Genomic DNA, 19,436 nt, shown 5'->3' with positions numbered 1-19,436 from the left:
ACCATAGACCATGAAAGTGAGTGAGCACAATTTTAGGGCTTATGCTCCAGGAGCAGCATGCAAGGCATCTGCGCGCCACCCCACAAGTACCTGACTCTGGCTCTACTAACTCCAGAAGAGTAGAACAGAGACCTACTTTGTGACTGTACACAGCCAACTTAGTTTGGCATTCTTCAGACATCAGGGATGGGAGGGAGGCAATGTGGCTTTACTTCTCAGAGTCAAGAAGTTTCTCAGACCCAACTCAGACCACTAATTTGGAGCTAAAGCCATTGGGGAACTATGGAATTCTTCCTCAACCAAGCCTGCTGTTGGCAGGGTGCATGACAATATTTTCTATCTTGATTTGGGAAAATGGCGACCACCAGCTGGCAGTGGGCTGCACCTTTCTTCATTGTTCCACAGAGTCTCTCTTCTGTCACTTCACTCAAAATTTATGTCAGCCCATCACCCGGAAGCATGGCCTTTTACAGATCAGGTCAGTGTGTGTGTTCTCACTATTCAGCCTTCTTGACCCTCCCCCTTAAAAATTAGTTTTAGAATGAAATGATTGAGTTGTGTTTTTTTTTGAAAACCTTTTATCACTTACCTAATCATGTGTTTTATGGACTTGGGAAAAGAAATAATTATTAGTGGAATCTGGAAAACATCATGCTGAGTGAAATAAGCCAGTCCCAAAGGGACAAATACCATATGTTCTCCCTGATCAGTGACAACTGACTGAACACCAAAAAGGAAACCTGTTGAAGTGAAATGGACACTATGGGAAACGGTGACTTGATCAGCATAGCCCTGACTGTTAATGAACAACTTAATACATTATCCCTCTTAGTAGTTTTTTCGTCTGTTCTACTTAATATGACTGGTTTAATTCTGTAATTAATAGACAGTTATTCTTAAGTGTTGAAAATTAACTGAAATGTGATCCCTGTTAAACACAAGAGTGGGAATAAGAGAGGGAAGAGATGTATAATTTGGGACATGCTCAAGCTGACTTGCCCCAAATGGTAGAGTTAGAAACATACCCGGGGACTCCAATTCAATCCCATCAAGGTGGCATGTACCAATGCCATCTCACTAGTCCAAGTGATCAATTTCAGTTCACAATTGATCATAATGAAAGGACTAAGAGACAAAGGGAGCACATAAACAAGTCTAGTACCTGCTAACACTAACCGATAGAATAAATAAAGGGGAGAGTGATCCAACATGGGAAGTGAGATACTCAGCAGACTCATAGAATGGCAGATGTCCTAAATAGCACTCTGGCCTCAGAATCAGCCCTAAAGGCATTCGGATCTGGCTGAAAAGCCCATGAGAGTATTTCAGGCATGGAAAGCCAAGACACTCTGGCAAAAAGATCTCTGTGAGTGAGATCCCAGTGGAAAGAACAGGTCTTCAAAGAGGGAGGTACCTTTCTCTGAAGGGAGGAGGGAACTTTCACTTTGACTATGACCTTGTCTAAACAAGATAAGAATCGGAGAACTCAGAGGGCTTCCATAGCCTTGGAAACTCATGACTGGAGCATAGGGAGATTACTGATGCCATAGACAGGAGTGTCAATTGGTAAAGTCAACAACAGGAGTCACTGTGCACTTACTCCTCATGTAGGATCTCTGTCCTTAATGTGCTGTGCATTGAGATTTAATGCTATAACGAGTACTCAAACAATATATTTCACTTTGTGTTTCTATGGGGGTGCAAACTGTTGAAATCTTTACTTAATGCATACTAAACTGATCCTCTGTAAAAAAAAAAAAAAAAAAAAAAAGAAATTATCAATTCCCAACTTGACTCTCCTGGGATTAAACATGACAATAGGTCTGATCTGATTTCATCGTCATTTAAAAAAAATCATCTATTATTTTTCACTTTATGTTTCTGTGTGGGAGCAAACTGTTGAAATCCTTACTTAATGTATACTAAGCTGATCTTCTGTCTATTAAGATAATCGAAAATGAATCTTGATGTGAATGGAAGGGGAGAGGGAGTGGGAAAGGGGAGGGTTGTGGGTGGGAGGGACGGTATGTGGGGGAAGCCATTGTAATCCATAAATCGTACTTTGGAAATTTATATTCATTAAATAAAAGTTAAAAAAATATGGATGGAGTCAAAACTAGTGGAAAAAAAACTAATATTTTGAAATAAGTGTTACTAATAAGAATATGATTGTTAGATTCTATCAGAAAGAAACTATAGAGGGCAGCATTATGGTTCAATGTGTTAAGTTGCTGTAGCACTGGCATCCCATGTCAGAGTGATAATTTGAGTGTCTCTGATGGGTGTCACATCAGGCTTCCTGCTATTGTGCCTGGAAAAGCAGTGGATGATGGTCCAAATGTTTGGTCCCTGCTACCCATGTGGGAAACCTGGATGGAGTTAATGTATCCTTGCTTCAGCCTAGCACTGCCCTGGCTGTTGTAACTATTAGAGGAATGAACCAGCAGATGGAAGATCTCTCTCTCTCTCTCTCTCTCTCTTTGTGTGTAAGTTTCTGACCCTCTCTCTCTGTGTTATGTAAGTAAATAAATAAATAAATAAATAAAACTTTTTAACAAGAAGCAATAAAGAAATAATGCCATATTCTCCTAATTTCATCTATAATGGGGGATTGCTATAAGTTGCATGCATGCTTTTAAGTTCAGATATTTTAAATTTGGCTATCTCAAGAATTTTAGAGGGGCAATGGCTGAGAAAAAGAATAAGGATCATCTTTTATTCCTTTTGGATGTAAAGTTTAATAGATATATCAAACTCTGTCTGTCTTCCTTGGACTTTTTTCATGCATTCTAACCACTTTCCAACTGTCAAAATGCATATTCCTAAACCAGATGGCTTGGTTTCCCAGGAAACTGCAGGAAGTCATATTGCCCATGCACCATGTTGCAAGCTCAAAGTGCCCAAAAATCAACACCTTCTTCCAGCAATCCTATTTCAATGACTTTTGGGAGTCTGTCTGTCTGCCTGTCTATCTATCTATCTATCTGTCATAACTCCTATGTCCTGTCCATTGGGTGGCGAAAGCCTGAAACATGTGTTTTGTATCATTTCCTGAAATTTTCCTGTGTCATTGAATTTATTCATCCTGGGTACTATCTGGCTTTATAGTACATATTTTATTTGCTATTTCTACATTACACCTGCCTTATTCTATATTCAGGAATGATCTTCAGGAAGCATTTTTGGTGGGTCCTATGGAGACCGTGCTCACAGCATGAGGAAACATTTTTCCACTACCCTTGTGTGCTTTTTGAAAGTAATTTCAAAAAATGCAAGAGGTTGAATAAAAATATATACCATGTATAGGAAAATTAATCTGATTACCAATAATGTAATTTGCCTGCAAGAATAAATATTTACTCATGCAGTATTATTATATTGATAATAATTTGATTTTGTTTATGAATCTGCAGTCCTCAATGTTGAACAATGAAACATGTGGGAAATATTTTAGGTTAAGGAATTTATCATAATGATAATTATATGCTGTCTATAGAGTTTGAAAACTATTTCCTTAAAGGTTTATTTCCAGAACTAGAGTGAATTTTACACATTAGTGCTAATAATAGTGTCACTTAAAATAAAGTATAAAGAAAATCAAAAGACGCACTTTTATAAGCACATGGATTGTTGGAAATGCAACTTTTTTCTCATTGTGATAAACATTCTTGTGATGCCTTCAAAATCACTTTTTATAATTATCTTAGGTTTCATCAAGGCCTGCAATTACATACCCATGATGATACAACCTCTGCTTCTTGTTTGTTTTTCTTTAATGTTTTAAGATTTATTTGTTTATTTATTTGAAAAGGAGAGAGAGAGAGAGAGAGGAAGAAAGAGAGAGATCAATCTTCCATCCTCTGATTCATTTCCCAAATGGCTGCAACAACAGGGAATGGGCCAGGCCAAATCTAGGAACTCAGTGCTCCATCCAGATCTCCCACCTGGGTAGTAAAGGCCCACAATTCTGGGCCATTTTCTGCTGCTGTCCCAGGAACAATAGCAAAGACCTGGACCAGAAGTAGAACAGCAGGGTCTCAAATTAGTGCTCCAATATGGGATGTTGACATCATAGAAAGTGTCTTAACCTATTGTGTCTCAATATCACTCCCCCAACACACATTTGTTTTATGCACTTAGTATCAAAAATGTTATTAATACTTCAGAAATTCTGTCATGCTAAATAATTCATTTTAAGGAAGATTCATGTCAACACAAACATGCATACTTGTACAAATGAGGGAACTTCAAAGAGTTTGTGGGAAAATGCAGTTGTGAAATAATGTAAGGGCAAGTGTTTAGCCTACTACTGAAGAAGCCAGTTAGGATACCTGCATTTCACATCAGAGTACCAGAGTTCAACTCCTGGCCTGGCTCCCAGTCCTAACTTTTTACTAAAAAGAACCCAGTCAAATAGTTGTGTTCTTGCCACCCATATGGGGAAACTGGATGCATCCCAGGTGTCATGGCTTCAGCCTGGCCCTGTCTCAGTTTGTGCAGGCATATGAGGACCCGCCAGCGAATGAGGGTTCACTCTGTTTCTCTGTCTCTGTATCTCTCTGCATCTCAAATAAAATGTGAAGGTAAAATAGAATGCACATTTCCATAAAGTTTTTGAAGAGCCTTCATACTAGTTTTTTAAAACTTATGAAACTAAGAAATAAGTTGATACAATTTTAATGTCAAATACAATTGTATTTTTTGCAGTAATATAAAGTAGAGATGTTATTTAAATATATCTTAGTCCAAGGTTGCTCTGAAGTCAAAATCCTCTTTATGGTGAAAATCATTATATATATATATATATATATATATATATATATATATACTTTTTCAAAAAGTGAGATGCTAGTCTCTAATATTCCTTTTTTAAAAAGTTACCAAATGTTTATGCTGAAGGTACATTATTACTCTTGACACCTGGTTTCATCTTTTCTGAGTGTGCAGTTGTTCTTTCAGATCTTAATTTTCTGAACTCTTGCTAACTGTAGCCAAGTGAGGTCAATTGCTTGAGCTTTCCTTTCTGAAATGGTTTGGAATATTTTACTACTTAAAGGTATTTTGCCAGAAAAACGGGAAACCACTCAGATTTCAGTGTTCATAGCTGAAAATATTTTAATAAGTTGTTATCTGTTTCTCTCACACTAACTCCCTTTCCCCATCATTGGTTACTGCATATCCAACTCCTTTAAAAGGTATTTAATATTCTGTGTGTGTTTGTGCATGTGTGTAAGTCACTCTGCCAGAAGTGGAACTACATCTGTTTCCTATTTCACTGTAGCACTGCCCAGCTTTGCTGCTGATGTTATCAATAGAACTGTATGGAAAACATGAGTGTCAATGTAATTTAGAGATCCATCCTCTGGTATGGTGCCAAATATATTTAATTTGGGATCTTGGCAATGATAGAAAAGAAAATTACAACTAGAAAAAATGCACATTGAATTCTAATTCAAAACTTGAGGCTTGAGTGTTTTGCTTTTATTTTGCATTTTATTTTGGGGGAAACTTTAAACCTCTAGTTCTGTCACAAAAAATTATACAAGACAGGTACAAAATTACATATTTGAATCAATTTCAGGGATAGTGGTCTAAAATATACTTATGCTCTCTATTAATATAATTGTGAGCTAGCCATAAATGAAAATATTGATCCCTTTTAATGTCTGTTATCTTGTCAACGTCTTTTTATTTGAAAGGCAGAATGACAGAGAGACAGTGTTCACCATTTCACTACCCAAGTATATGCAACATGCAGGACTGGCCAAGGACAAAGCCAGGACCCAGAATTTCCATCGGATCTCCCAGGTGGGTGGCAGGAAACCAAAATATTTAAACTATCATCTGTTGTCTTCATGGTGCATTAACAGGAAGCTGAATCTGAATGAAGAGATGGAAAGAAATGGAACTGTGTCTCAGGCTCTTATACTGGATTTAGGAATCCCAAGGAGTTAATTATGTTCTCATGCCTATATCTGTTGTCTTTGAGTAAACCTGACTTAATTGGCAAATATTGGTGGGGAAACAATAACATTAAAGATTAATCTACCATTTGTCTTTCAGTTTCTTTCTGACTTGTCTAAATTGATTCTCTTAGAAATTCAACTCTTACCACTTGGCGAAAAGCAGAAATACATGAAGTCTTATGTTACCTCAGATTTCACTTTTTCAGGATCCAGTTGAACTCTCCCTTCATTCTTTTCAGATTGCTTTTTCTTTGTTATGACAGTTTTCCTAATTTTTGTCAGATATTTGAGTTGCTAAATTTCAGTAACTTTGGGAGAATTGTGTTTCTAGTTCTTCACTCTTATTTCCTATATCCATTATTTTTATAGATCTCAGACTACCTATTTCCAACGAGTATTTATTTATATACAGACTTCTTTGATTTTCTTATTTTGCTATATCCAGCTTCATGGATAATGAATCATAAAGTTGACTCAAAAGAATTTGATATTTAGGAATCTTTTTAGAAGAACATTAGTAAGAATCTAACTTCTAGGTTATCCCTGAGCTTCTATCTAGGCTGATACTTGATAATACCTGTTCATAAGAATTGCTCTCTGGAGGGCTAGCACTCTGACACAGCAGAATTCTCTGTTGCCTATGAGTGCCAGATTGAGTTGTGGCTGCTCCACTTGCCATCCAACTCCCTGCTAATGCAAATGGACAGGCAGTAGAATACTACCTGAGTTTTTGGTATCACCCATGTTGGATACTTTGATGAGTTCCTGGCTCCTGGATTCATCTTGGCCTAATTCAACGACTGTGACCATTTAGGGATTGAACCAGCTGATGGAAGATCTCTCTCTCTCTCTCTCTCTCTGTGTGTGTGTAACCTTTCCTTTCAAATAAATAATAAAATAAATCTTAAAAAATAATTGTTTCCCATCACCTGCCTATGCTTCAAGTCCTCTAAATGGGTTTCTGTGTTTTTCTCTGTGAGTTGCCCTCTTTATACTTGGCTTGTTCATTACTGTGGTCTTCATAGTCTCCGTTTCTATTATTGTTTGGTTGGTTACTTGATTTGCTCACCTTTAACACCTCTCAGAGATTATAGTCACATACCTTAAAAAGGATCCAACTAAATTCCAGTTGTATAACTAATGTGTAAATTAGAATAAAGCAGTAAAATGATAAAAAAAATTTGCTCTACTCATAGTCTTAGAAGAAATAAAATGAGAAATAAAAAATGTATGGAAATGAATGAAGACAACAATGCAACATATCAAAACTTATGGTATATAGAAAAAGCAGTGCTAAGAGGGAAGATTACAACAATTAGTGCCTACATCAAAAAATTGGAAAGGCATCAAATAAGTGATCTAACAATGAAAAATAAATAAAATTGATACATCATTGACCCAACTAAACAAAAGTGGGGTTTGGGGAAACCCAAATTAATAAAATCAGAAATGAAAAGGGAGGTGTTGAAACAGATATCACAGAAATAAGAGCAATCATCATAAATTACTGCAAACTACTATATGACATTAATTTCAGATTTCTAGAAAAAATAGAGAGATTTCTGGACTCATACAATCTGCCAAAAGCAAATCATGAAAGTGTAAACCTAAATAGATTAATAACCAACATGGAGAATTATCAGTAAGAAAGATCCTCCCAATCAAGAAAAGCCCAGGAGTTGAAGGCTTCACTGATGAATTCTACATAACTTTTAAATAACTAATTCCAATTCTTCTCAAACTATTCAAAACAATAAAAGGGAAAGAATCCTCCCAAACTCTTTCTATGAGGATAGCATCGCTTAAATTTCAAAACCAGAAAAAGATCATTCACCCAGACCAACTGAGATTTATCATTGTTATGCAGGGATGGTTCAACATACACAAACCAATAAATGTAATACATTACATGCACAAAATGAAGAATAAAAACCGTATGATCATCTCATTAGATGCAGAGAACACATTTGATAAAATACATCATTTCATGCTAAAAAAATAACTCTTAAGAAAATTTTCAATAAAAGGAGCATTCTTCAACACAATCAAGGCAATATATGACAAATCTATAGCCATCATCATATTGAATGGACAAAAACTGAAAGCATTTCTAATATGTACCAGAACCAGGCAAAGTATCTCACTTTCACTCTTGCTACTCAATATAGATCTGAAAATTTTAACCAGAGCCATTGGGCAAGAAAAAGAAATCAAAGGAATACATATTGGAAAGGAAGAAGTCAAATTATTCCTTTCTTTATATGGGAAGCAAAAGACATCATTCAGAGACCATTGGAAAACATAAAAGAGTTTGGTAAAAATGCAGAACATAAAATCAACACTCAAAAATCAGTCACCTTTGTATACAAAAACAATGCCATGGATGAAAGAAATTGTAAGACAAGTACCATTCACAAAGAGTACAAAAAATACATTAGAATAAATTTAACAAGGAAGTAGAAAATCTCTACAATGAAAATTTTAAAAAATTAAAGAGAGATAGAGGAAGGCACACAAAAAAGTGGAAAAACCTTCTATGTTCATGGATTAGAAGAATTAGTATCATCAAAATGTCTATGCTACCCAAAGCAGCTTACAGAGGCAATGCAATCTTGACTAAAATACCAATGACATTCTTCTAAGATCTAGATAAACTTTGTTAACATTCATATGGAAACACAAGGGGCCCCAAATAGCTGAAATGTTAAACAGCAAAAATAAAAGTGGAGGCATTACAATACCAGAATTCAACACATACTACAGGGCAATTATAATCAAAATAGCTAATTATTGGCATAAAGATAGACATGTAGACCAACGGATAAGAATAGAAACCTCAGAAATTAATCCGCATGTCTACAACCAACTAATCTTTGACAATGGAGTTAAAATCAATCCCTGGAGCAAGGAATTTCTTTAATAAATGGTGATGGGAAAAATGGATCTATGCATTCCAAAGTATGATACAAGAACCCTACCTTACACCTTATACAAAAATCCAGTCAAAATGGATCAAGGATCTAAATCTACAACCTAATCCCATCATATAACTAGGGAAGAATGGTGGAGAAATTCTGCAAGACATTGGCAAAGACTACTTGGAATAGACCCTAGAAACACAGTCAATCAAAGCAAAAATAGACAAATAGTTTTACATCAAGCTAAGAAGCTTCTGCAATGCAAAGGAAATACTCAGTAAACTGTAGAGGCAACTGACAGAATTGGAGAAAATATTTGCAAGCTATGCAACTGATAAAGGATTAATATCCAGGATCTAAAAGAGTTCAAGAAACTCAGCAACAATTCAATCATGTTAAAAATACAAGCAAAGGACAGGAACAGGAATTTTTCAAACAATGAAATGCAAAGGCCAACAGACACATAAGAAGATGCCATCATACAAATAAAAACAGATATTTCACTACACCTAAGTTAGAATGGGTATCATGGAAAAATCAAAAAAACAATAAAGGCTGGTGAGGATATGGGAAAAAACACACCTTAAACCCCTATTGGTAGTAATTTAAACTAGTGCAACCATTATGGATGGCTGTAGTGGAGATTTCTCAAAAATCTGAAAGTAGATTTAACATATGACTCAGCCATGCTACTCCTGGGAATCTACTCAAATGAAATGAAATCAGCACATGAAAAAGTTATCTGTACCCTCATGTTTTCAATTTACAACAGCTAAAATATGGAATCAACCCAGTTGTCCATCAACTGATGATTGGATAAAGAAAATGTGATATATATATATACACCATACTACTCATCAATAAAAAAAAAAAAAAAGAATGGAATCCTATCTTTTGCAACAAAACGGATGCAAGTGGAAATCATTATGGTTAGTGAAATAAGCCAGTCTCAAAATGAAAAATATCATACATTTTTTCAGATATTTGGCAATTAATATAGAATACAAAAAAATAGTGGAATAAAACAGACATCTTGTGATATGCCTGTTATTTTTAACCATTATTTATATTCTTGTGGAACTGTGGTCTTCCTACATTTCACTTGTTGGATATTATTGTTAGTGGTGCTTTAAGCCTATGAATATAGAGTGAATTAAAATTATGTCTTTGAAAAACTTAATGAAAAGAAAAGAAGAAAGGGAAGGGTAGGATTGGGGAAGGTAGTGAGGAAGGGAAAGAAGTATGGTTTTATTTCTTATATCTGTACCTATAAACACATAAAATCTATTCTATTCATATTAATAAAAATAAAATTAATTATAAAGATTCATTGGATAAGATTTAAAAATGATGTAGAAAAATAAAAGAACTAGCATATACAAAGCTACCTAGCATGCAGCACACCCTAGATCTTGATCTCTCAAATTGGGTATAATGAAATATACTCTGAGTGGTTAACAAGTATTTAGATATGGAGAAAAGTGGATAAATCACCAACAAACTGTTAGATCAAAAATGTGGTGTTCATATACTCAGAACATCATGCAAATAAATCAGCTTCAAAATGGGTGAAGGGACCAGTGCTGTGGCACAGCAGGTTAAAGCCCTGGCCTTAAGCACTGGCATCCCACTTGGGCACTGGTTAGAGTCCCAGCTGCTCCACTTTCCATCCAGCTCTCTGCTATGGCCTGGGAGAACAGTAGAAGATGGCCCAAGTCCTTGAGCCCCTGCACCGGCATGGGAGACCCAGAAGAAGCTCCTGGCTCCTGGTTTTGGATTGGCGCAGCTCCGGCCATTGTGGCCTTCTGTGGATTGAACTAGCGGATGGAAGACCTCTCGCTCTGTCTCTACCTCTCTCTCTAACTCTGTCTTTCAAATAAATAAAATAAGTCTTTAAAAAAAAAGGAGATGAAAACACATTATTTTCTAAATGTATTGCTGGTGAACTATTTTTTGTGGGACATCTGATAATAGCCAATTGGACATCATTTTAAGGAAACAGTCTGAAAAGTGATGTCCTAGCTGACTACTAATCACTTTCCTTCTATTTTGCTTCCTGCTGCTATGTTTCCTTGATTGGGATGTCAAATGTAAAAAAAAATATGTTTTATATATTTCAAAAAATTTCTTGAAATCTGGTAATGTAGGACACACAGTACACTTAAAACACACCCCCATCTACACACACAGAACTTTTTTTTGACAGGCAGAGTTAGTGAGAGAGAGGGACAGAGGGAAAGGTCTTCTTTCCATTGGTTAACCCCCAAAATGGTCGCTGTGTCTGGCATGCTGCACCAATCCGAAGTCAGGAGCCAGATGCTTCTCCTGGTCTCCCATGCGGGTGCAGGGGCCCAAGCACTTGGGCCATCCTCCACTGCACTCCCGGGCCACAGCAGAGAGCTGGCCTGGAAGAGGAGCAACCGGGACAGAATCCGGTGCCCATACGGGATGCTGGTGCCACAGGCAGAGGATTAAGTAAGTGAGCCATGGTGCTGGCTCCACACAGAACTTTTGAAACGTATATGCTTCTCTGTTTAAATTAGATAATATATAAAACATATTTCACTTAACTATTAAATTCAACCTAGTGAGCATTGAGTCTGACCAGGAAAAAATTAGAATTTTGATATTCAATTCAAATTCACTTTAATATGGCTATGAAATTGTGAATAATTACTTTTTATATGCAATCTTATGTATAGATTCATCCACTTTACAGGACAGCATTTTTTCACGTGCTTGATACACATGAGCAGAGGAAGAGCAAAGATGGTCCTCTATCACTAATATTATTGTCCAATATTATTATTACTTTTTTAACTTTTATTTAATAAATATAAATTTCCAAAGTACAGCTTATAGATTACAATGGCTTTCCCCCCCCTAACTTCCCTCCCACCCACAACCCTCCCCTCTCCTTTTCCCTCTCCCAATCCATTCACATCAAGATTCATTTTCAATTCTCTTTATATACAGAAGATCAATTTAGCATATATTAAGTAAATATTTCAACAGTTTGCACCCACACTGAAACACAAAGTGTAAACAACTCTTTGAGTACTAGTTATAGCATTAATTCACATTGTACAACACATTAAGGACAGAGATCCTACATGGGGAGTAAGTTATATAATTTTCTTATGTTTCCACTTTTAGTGATTTATAATAGCATAAACCCTGCTGTACAATGAAATAATTTGTTATTTAGATAGAAATGTTGAGGTGTCTCTTAGATGTACCACCTTCTGATTTGGTGTCAAAGTATGATGGGCAACTACTCCTGAGCTTTATTTGACAATGGAAGTGAGATCACACCAATTACTGAGATTATAACTTGTTTTTGTTGATATTCTCTGGACTGTCTATTCAGCATTTCTTTCTGAGTAAAATATTATGTTGAAGAGTGTTTCTACACATTATTTATTTCCTTAAACAGCAATGTATTTCACTCACTTATCCAGATGCATTGTCCAATACTAGGTACACTATTTTATAATTTTCATAGAGCACATTTTCTACATTATTGTTAAAAATCCATTATTTGAGATAAACTACCCATGCTGTTGTCTCTAATATGGGGCAAGACAAAAAAGGACACTGATTTGTGTGATGGATCACAGTTTATTAGAGAATCTTTGCACTTGGAGACATTAAATGTTTCCCAGATACCACAAAAAACTGATCTTGTCTTTCCTGTTCAACATTATTCTGGCTGGTTATATGTAAAGAAATAAAGGAATTATTTTTGTATTTAAAGTTATTCCCGACATTAACACTCAGAATTACACATATTAACTAAATTTTACAAATGCATGCAAAAAATTTTGAATTCTATATTATGTTTTGTGAATCCTAAAAAAGATGAATTAGTTTTAAGATCATCAAGATATGAATGCAAACAATTAGCACCTCCCTTGCCTGACTGAGAAACTCTATTCATCTAGCCCTGGCCCCGTGGCCTGTTTCCTTTGCCAGAATTAATAGACTCTTCGAACAGAGCTTGAAAATCTCAAAATACATAATTTGCTATAACATTGTGTTTTATGTTTGTAGAAGGTGGTTTTTAATACTATACAAATATGCAAGGACTTGCAAGAAATCTTTTTCTATGAATTTGTTTCTTATTGGGAATATGATGCATGTCTTTTTTTAGGATCTTTTTAAAATAATGTATAACTAATATTACCACACTCACACCAAGTAAAGGATATAGTTAAGGCAGTTAGATAATGAAAAACTAGAGAGCAGTTGTACATTAGTAAAGAAACGTTTAATTCAATATATGCATTCCTTTCTGCATCCTTTTGACAGAGTATATTTTTTCTTGGAACTTGGCTAGTTTCTGATCTCAAATTTTCTTTATAAAAACAGGTAAGACTGAACCATGCTAGGCATTTTTGTCTTATGTACAATTCAAACCCAGAGAGCTGACAGTAGCATTTAAAACTTGGGACCCCAGTGCATTTTATTGTGTTTCAGATCTTTAGTGGTTAGAGACATGACCAGAATGAAGATAGTACCTTTTATGTAACAGGTGTGGGTCAACTTTTCAATCTGCAATTTACAGTTATAGCAATTTGTTTTAGAACTCGTTTATAGAATAATGTATAGAATGCTGAACTTTGAGTTCTAATATTTATCATAAAGGTGACTTGGGGTGGATTTCTCTTCTGGGAGTGAATCGGCAGATAAAAGATCTCTCTCTCTCTCTCTCTCTCTCTCTCTCTCTCTCTCTCTTTCCCTCTGCCTCTCCCTCTCCTGTAATTCTGATTTTCAAAAAAATAACTACATATTTTAAAAAATAAAGAGAGATAATCAAATTTCTTCATTTACACATAATAAGTTGATAATATTTGATATTTTAAAAGTTAAATGTTTGGAGTAACTAAAAATATAAAAATTTCACATTCTTCTCATTTTATTCATTCCTTCATATGTAATCATTCAATTATTCAGTCTGTAGGACCATAAACATATCAGCTTCCTCTAGCTAAGTGATTACAGCAAGATGACAAAAACATTGAATTGAAGATGAGGTTCATTTTGTCACCTCTGCTCCTATGTGAACATGTGCAAAAGCACCCTGACTCACTAGTGCAGGTCTTCTTGCTTTATGACCAAGTCACACCACAAATGCCCCATTTTTGTAAAACTTTTCTGCTCTCAGAGGCTCAATAATGTGAAAAGATCCTGATTTCTTTATGGCTTCTTCTTTGAGTGTCTCTATTTATCTGGGTTGCAAAAAGTAGAGTACCTTGTGATGGAGTGTCTTCCTTGCCTGACTGAAGAAATCTATTCACCTAGCCCTGGCCCCATGGCCTGTTTCCTTTGGCAGATTTTATAGGCTATTCCAGCAGGGCCTGACAATCTCACAATATATAAACCATTAGCTGAAACTATACTAAACCTATGAGAATCAGTCCTAGAATATGTGAGATTTCAGTTTTATTGACCAAGAGTCAATAATAAATATTATCACTCAGTGTGACAACAACACAAAGGTTTCTAACTTCTTTGACCTTCTGACTGGACTATTTGGAGGTATTTATTCCCTTCCTGACAACCCCTAAGCTCTAACAAAGACAAAAATAAACCATTTTTAAGGCATGCAGTTGATTTATTTAGAATGAGTCAACTGAATTTTCATTACATGTGTTTTATGCCTTTGTTCATTTTTGTTTCACACATTTGAGAAAAATTAAACATCTAATATAATATTTGACTGGCTGTGTTTCTATCTTCCTTAGTAGATGAAACTTGTATCTAGAGAAGAAAACTTAGAAAATTCTTTCTCTCTTTCTCTCTCGCTCTTTTTCTAATGTTTTCAAGTAAATAAATCTTTTTTTAAAAAAAGAAGCACAAATTATTTTTATCTACTCCCATGGATTTCTTTGTATTCTCTTACTTTTGAAACAATTCTTTGTATTCTCTCAATACAATTGGCAATAGTCATTACTAATCTACATTATTTTTAGAACTGAGTCAAAGGTGTTGGCACTTCCTAAAATTCTGTCTGCTTCCACTCATTTCCCAATCCTCTTACTCTCTGATAGAGCCATATATTTAGTGATCTATTCTCAGAAGTGACCTCTCATGCCTGGTGACTTTAAAATTTTTTGTAAATAAGAAACTTGTGTTGAGATGCTATAAACACAAAATAAAGCAATCTGGACACCTAAGTCACCACGTGACAGACAATTCCCTAAGAAAGTGGCCTATGTATGTACTCATCTTCACATATGTGATAAGCAAATCTTATGGTATAAAACCTTGACAGTATGGGGTTAGTTTGTTATAAAAGCATCACATAACATATGTCTTGATTCCTATGAGCAGTTGGTAACATTATTTCATTGCCTTGCTTTTAAAAAAAAATATTTGTCTATCTATTTGGAAGGCAGAGTTACAGAGAGAGGGAGACACGCACACACACACACACACACATGCACAGATCTTCTATCTGCTGTTTCACTCCCTAAATGAGCTTCATCTGCGTCTCCCATCTGATTGCAGGAGATCAAGCTTTGGGCCATCTTCTGCTGCTTATTCATACACATTATTAGGGAACTGGATTGGAAATAGAGCAGTCAGGACTGAAACCACTGCCCATATGGGATGCATGTGCTGCAGGCGGCAGCCTTACCCACTACGACACAGCACCAGCCTCATTTTCTTTGCTTTCTGACATCCATGGCACAAATGAGGAACTTGAGACACAGGGAACAGCTTACTTAACTCAGGTCACACTGCTACTGGAAAGTAGTGACAGGTGTCACATGTAAATCTTCCTTCATGCTGTTCATGGAATAATTATAGGAGCATTTCAAATGCTGAAACAGTCTACCTATCGCCTTTCTCTCAAAATGAAATCCACTGTGGCTACATACAGCATCTAGATCTAAAAATCTGACCTTGAAATATCATCCAGTCTCATTCTATTTCCTTAGGCAGGTGTAGCCTAAGTCACCTTAATCAGGAAAGAATATCTTCTGTATGTGAATATGCATTTTAGTATTCCGAATGATAAGCATGTATAAACAACTCCCCTTCAGTAGATTTACTACATGGAATTACTATTATTTTAAAACAGACATAAATACATCTGAAAACAATTGAGAATTACAACAGATTTTCAAAGTGTATCATTTGTGTGGAGGGAGTGACATTGAGAAATCTATAAATGTAAAATCTTTCTGCAAGTTGGTTTTATTCTCCAAAATTTCATTGCCCACTGGAAAAATACCTGCCTGATAATGTATAATGTTATAATCAAGAGTGTCCTTTTCCCATACAGCATTTTTTGAATGAAACTGAAGTGCATGTAAGTGAAACTTAATATAGGGTTAAGAGTCCCTTGCCTTTTAAAGTGACTGTAATGTTCTTATATTTGCAATGTTTAACTTAGTTTTTTGTTTAACCATGTTTGATTTCTGAACCTCATTTTTACTCTTGCTTTTGTAGTACCCCTTTTAATAATTATTTATGCCATTGTAATCTGCTGACTAGATTAAAGTGACATGTTGGGAGACATTTGAAAACTGCTCAGAACCAAAATCTAAAATAGTAAGTAGAATACTAAAGTTACAATCACATTTAAATTCACATACCCTCCTATTTCCACAAATTTGTATCGAAGAACTCTGTTTCACTAGAAAATAGTAGAAGAACAAAAGAGTTGCAGAAGAGATTAATCTCATTGCATGTCAAAGACAAATATTTATCCTGTGCTTAAAAACCTAGGAGCATTCTAGTTTCCTAGGTCATAGATATGGTCTTTCATTAATAAAATATAGTTAAAAATAAACGTATGTTTGAGTAAAATAATTTTATGGGAAATCCTATTTATAGAAAAGAACTACAAATAAGTATGTACTCTTACAAAAATAAAGCAATAAATGGCAGGATTTCATATATGTTAAGAAGCAGTCTATTTATATCACAGTCATAGTGATGAACAAAGGTAATCAGGTCCAGATCCAAGTTTTCACCTCAAGAAGAATGTGCTGGATGAGATAGTTCTGCTACGCATTTATAATTGTACTTTATGAAAGAGTGAGGATATTTTTGATACTCTGAAAGTGTACATAGATAAATTTCTTACATTCTGTGTACAGGGTGCTCAAGATTAAGAATTTTCAAAGTCCTCTAGTTTGCAAACATGCATATGACCACACTCATGTAACTTCCCATGTACAGTGACTTTAATTAATCTTTGATACTTAGATGTTCCTTTTTATCTGCATATTGAAATCTTTTTCTCCAAGATACAAAAAAGGCAAACTGAGGTTGGAATAGTCTTTTCCATATAAGAATTGCCTGCTGCCTCTGCAGCAATATTGTAGGAACTGCTTGGTTAAGCAATGAAAGGAGTTCTGGGATCAGAAGGCTGGAGGACCAAGGATGGTCCTGGGGAGGTATTTGTGTCAGGCCCAGACTGATGTGAAGCAGACAGAGTTGACTTGCTGCCCTGTAGGTCTCATGTATCTGAGAGTACTCCACCCATAGCTCATCTTTCTCCATTTATCTTTCTCCTACTTGAATCTTCTTTTCTGAGAGAAAGATGCTGTGCCACGGAATATTGTTAGGGAATCTTTTTAAGCTCCTGTTTATTGACTGACTCCAGCCTAGCATACCTAAATGATTGTGGGTCACAATATTGTGATTTAAAATGTGGGTGCAAAAGCACATATTTTGTGTATTTTGTCATCACATTTTTACTGTATTCATTCATAAGAATATTTGCTTCTACATTTTGAACACCTCAACAATGAACTCCATGTATTAAAGGGTTCCACCTTGCAACTCTGAAGAAAACTACAGTGTCCAAATTTATACTTGACTTAGAAAAAAATGAAATTTTTTGCTTTCACACATGTATTTAGTGCAGTGAAAAAACTATGACTTGGTAAAAGACTCTTAAATTTTTTTAATAGGAAGATTATCATCACCTAATATTGTCATTATTGTGTAGTTTTAAAAAGCTTCTCACAGTAAGCTAAAAGTATTTCATCCATAAAGAAAAAAATCACTCATCAAATTGAAAGTGGAGCAAAGATCAAGATTGTTCTAGATGTGCCCCCTTAAACTCCAACAAGGAATAAAAGGAGACCAACCGAGGTGTGTAGGACAGGTAAGCTGAACAGAGTTCAGTGCCATACACGTGGTCTGACTGTTTTGAGTAGTCTCAGGGTAGTAGTACTTTAAAGCTTTTATAATGATCAAACATTAAATCAACATATATGACACATGTGACTAGGATGGCCTAATAAATTTAACTTCTATGTGCCCACTACCTAGTTTACAAATTACAAATACATGCTTACCTTGCGTGCCTTCCTGATTTCACCATTCTAACTACATTTCAAGAATTCCATACTTCTAATCTTTGCCACTATTACTTTCATTGTCATTATAGTTTTTGCTACAACTGCATAAATCCTTAACAATCTATCACTTACTTTGACATGTTTTTAATTTTATATGTAAATGTTATTGTATTCTATGTGCTCTTCATCTTCCTTTTCTCATGCATGTTACTAACATTCATCCATGCTGACTTTTATAACAATAGTCCTATTATTTCTACTGCATATGATTGATTTTAAATGTATTTATACCTGCATTGGATTTTACTATTAATTGAGATTTAGATGACTATAAGATTTTTCCCTACTATTGGTGAAAGGAAGTTGTCTGAATATGTGCATGGTTTTCACCATGAAATTTACCTTAGAATATAAACACAAATATTAGCATATGTACAAGCTTTTTCCTGATGATGACAAATTGCCTAACTGATGCTGCTAATACACACCTTCATGGATCATCTCTGAGAACATTGTTGCTTCAAATCCTCTCCAATATCTGGGATTGTCAAGGATTTCAATCCCATCCATTGTGGAGTTGCTTTGTTTACATACCTGTATTCGCTAAGAATTTAACACTTTTAGTGAAGAGAAGGGCTTTTTTATATTTACTTTATGATTTGTGGCTTTTTATATCATGCTTAAAGAATTAATTCTTCTCATATTTCTCTAAGAATTCTTATAAAGTTTTAAAGATTTTTTTAACATTTAAGTCTTCAACGTGCTTGAAATTGAGATATGTATTCTATTTGTTCCCTAAGTGCAAAGCTGTCTTAGTAAAATTTATTGTTTATTATTTCTCCTGTATTCTGTAATATCGCCTTTGTTAAAAGTTGAGTTTCATGTACCTTGGTTTGTTTCTGGGCTTTCTATTCACTTTAGGTCTACTTGCTCAGTTCTGTATTTATAGGTCACTGTCTTAAATATATAAGCATTAATAGCAGCTTTAACCGGCCCCTCCACAATTCTTCTCTTCTTCAAAAGCTTTGTCTATGACTGACCCTTTGATTTTTCATCTAATATTTAGAAGCAGCTTCCTAATGTTCACAAAAATTCCTGTTGGAATTTTGACTGAGATTGCAATGAACATATAGATAAATCTTACAAGGAATTACCTGTGAGTTTTTCTATCAAGGAAGAATATATATATATGCATATAGATAGATAGATATGTATATATCTGCTTT

General features: G+C 35.1%; 1 pseudogene; it reads right to left on the bottom strand.

Annotated features, from left to right (window-relative positions):
• Positions 1-18,780, bottom strand: part of LOC149127293 (ribosome production factor 2 homolog) — an 81,564-nt pseudogene extending 62,784 nt beyond the window's left edge.
• Positions 18,781-19,436: the final 656 nt, after the last annotated feature.

The sequence above is a fragment of the Oryctolagus cuniculus genome, chromosome 3, assembly GCF_051225735.1.
Source record: "Oryctolagus cuniculus isolate XC-2025 breed Fujian yellow rabbit chromosome 3, ASM5122573v1, whole genome shotgun sequence".
Lineage (NCBI taxonomy): Eukaryota > Metazoa > Chordata > Mammalia > Lagomorpha > Leporidae > Oryctolagus > Oryctolagus cuniculus.
This window is presented reverse-complemented; position numbering and strand designations above follow the sequence as displayed.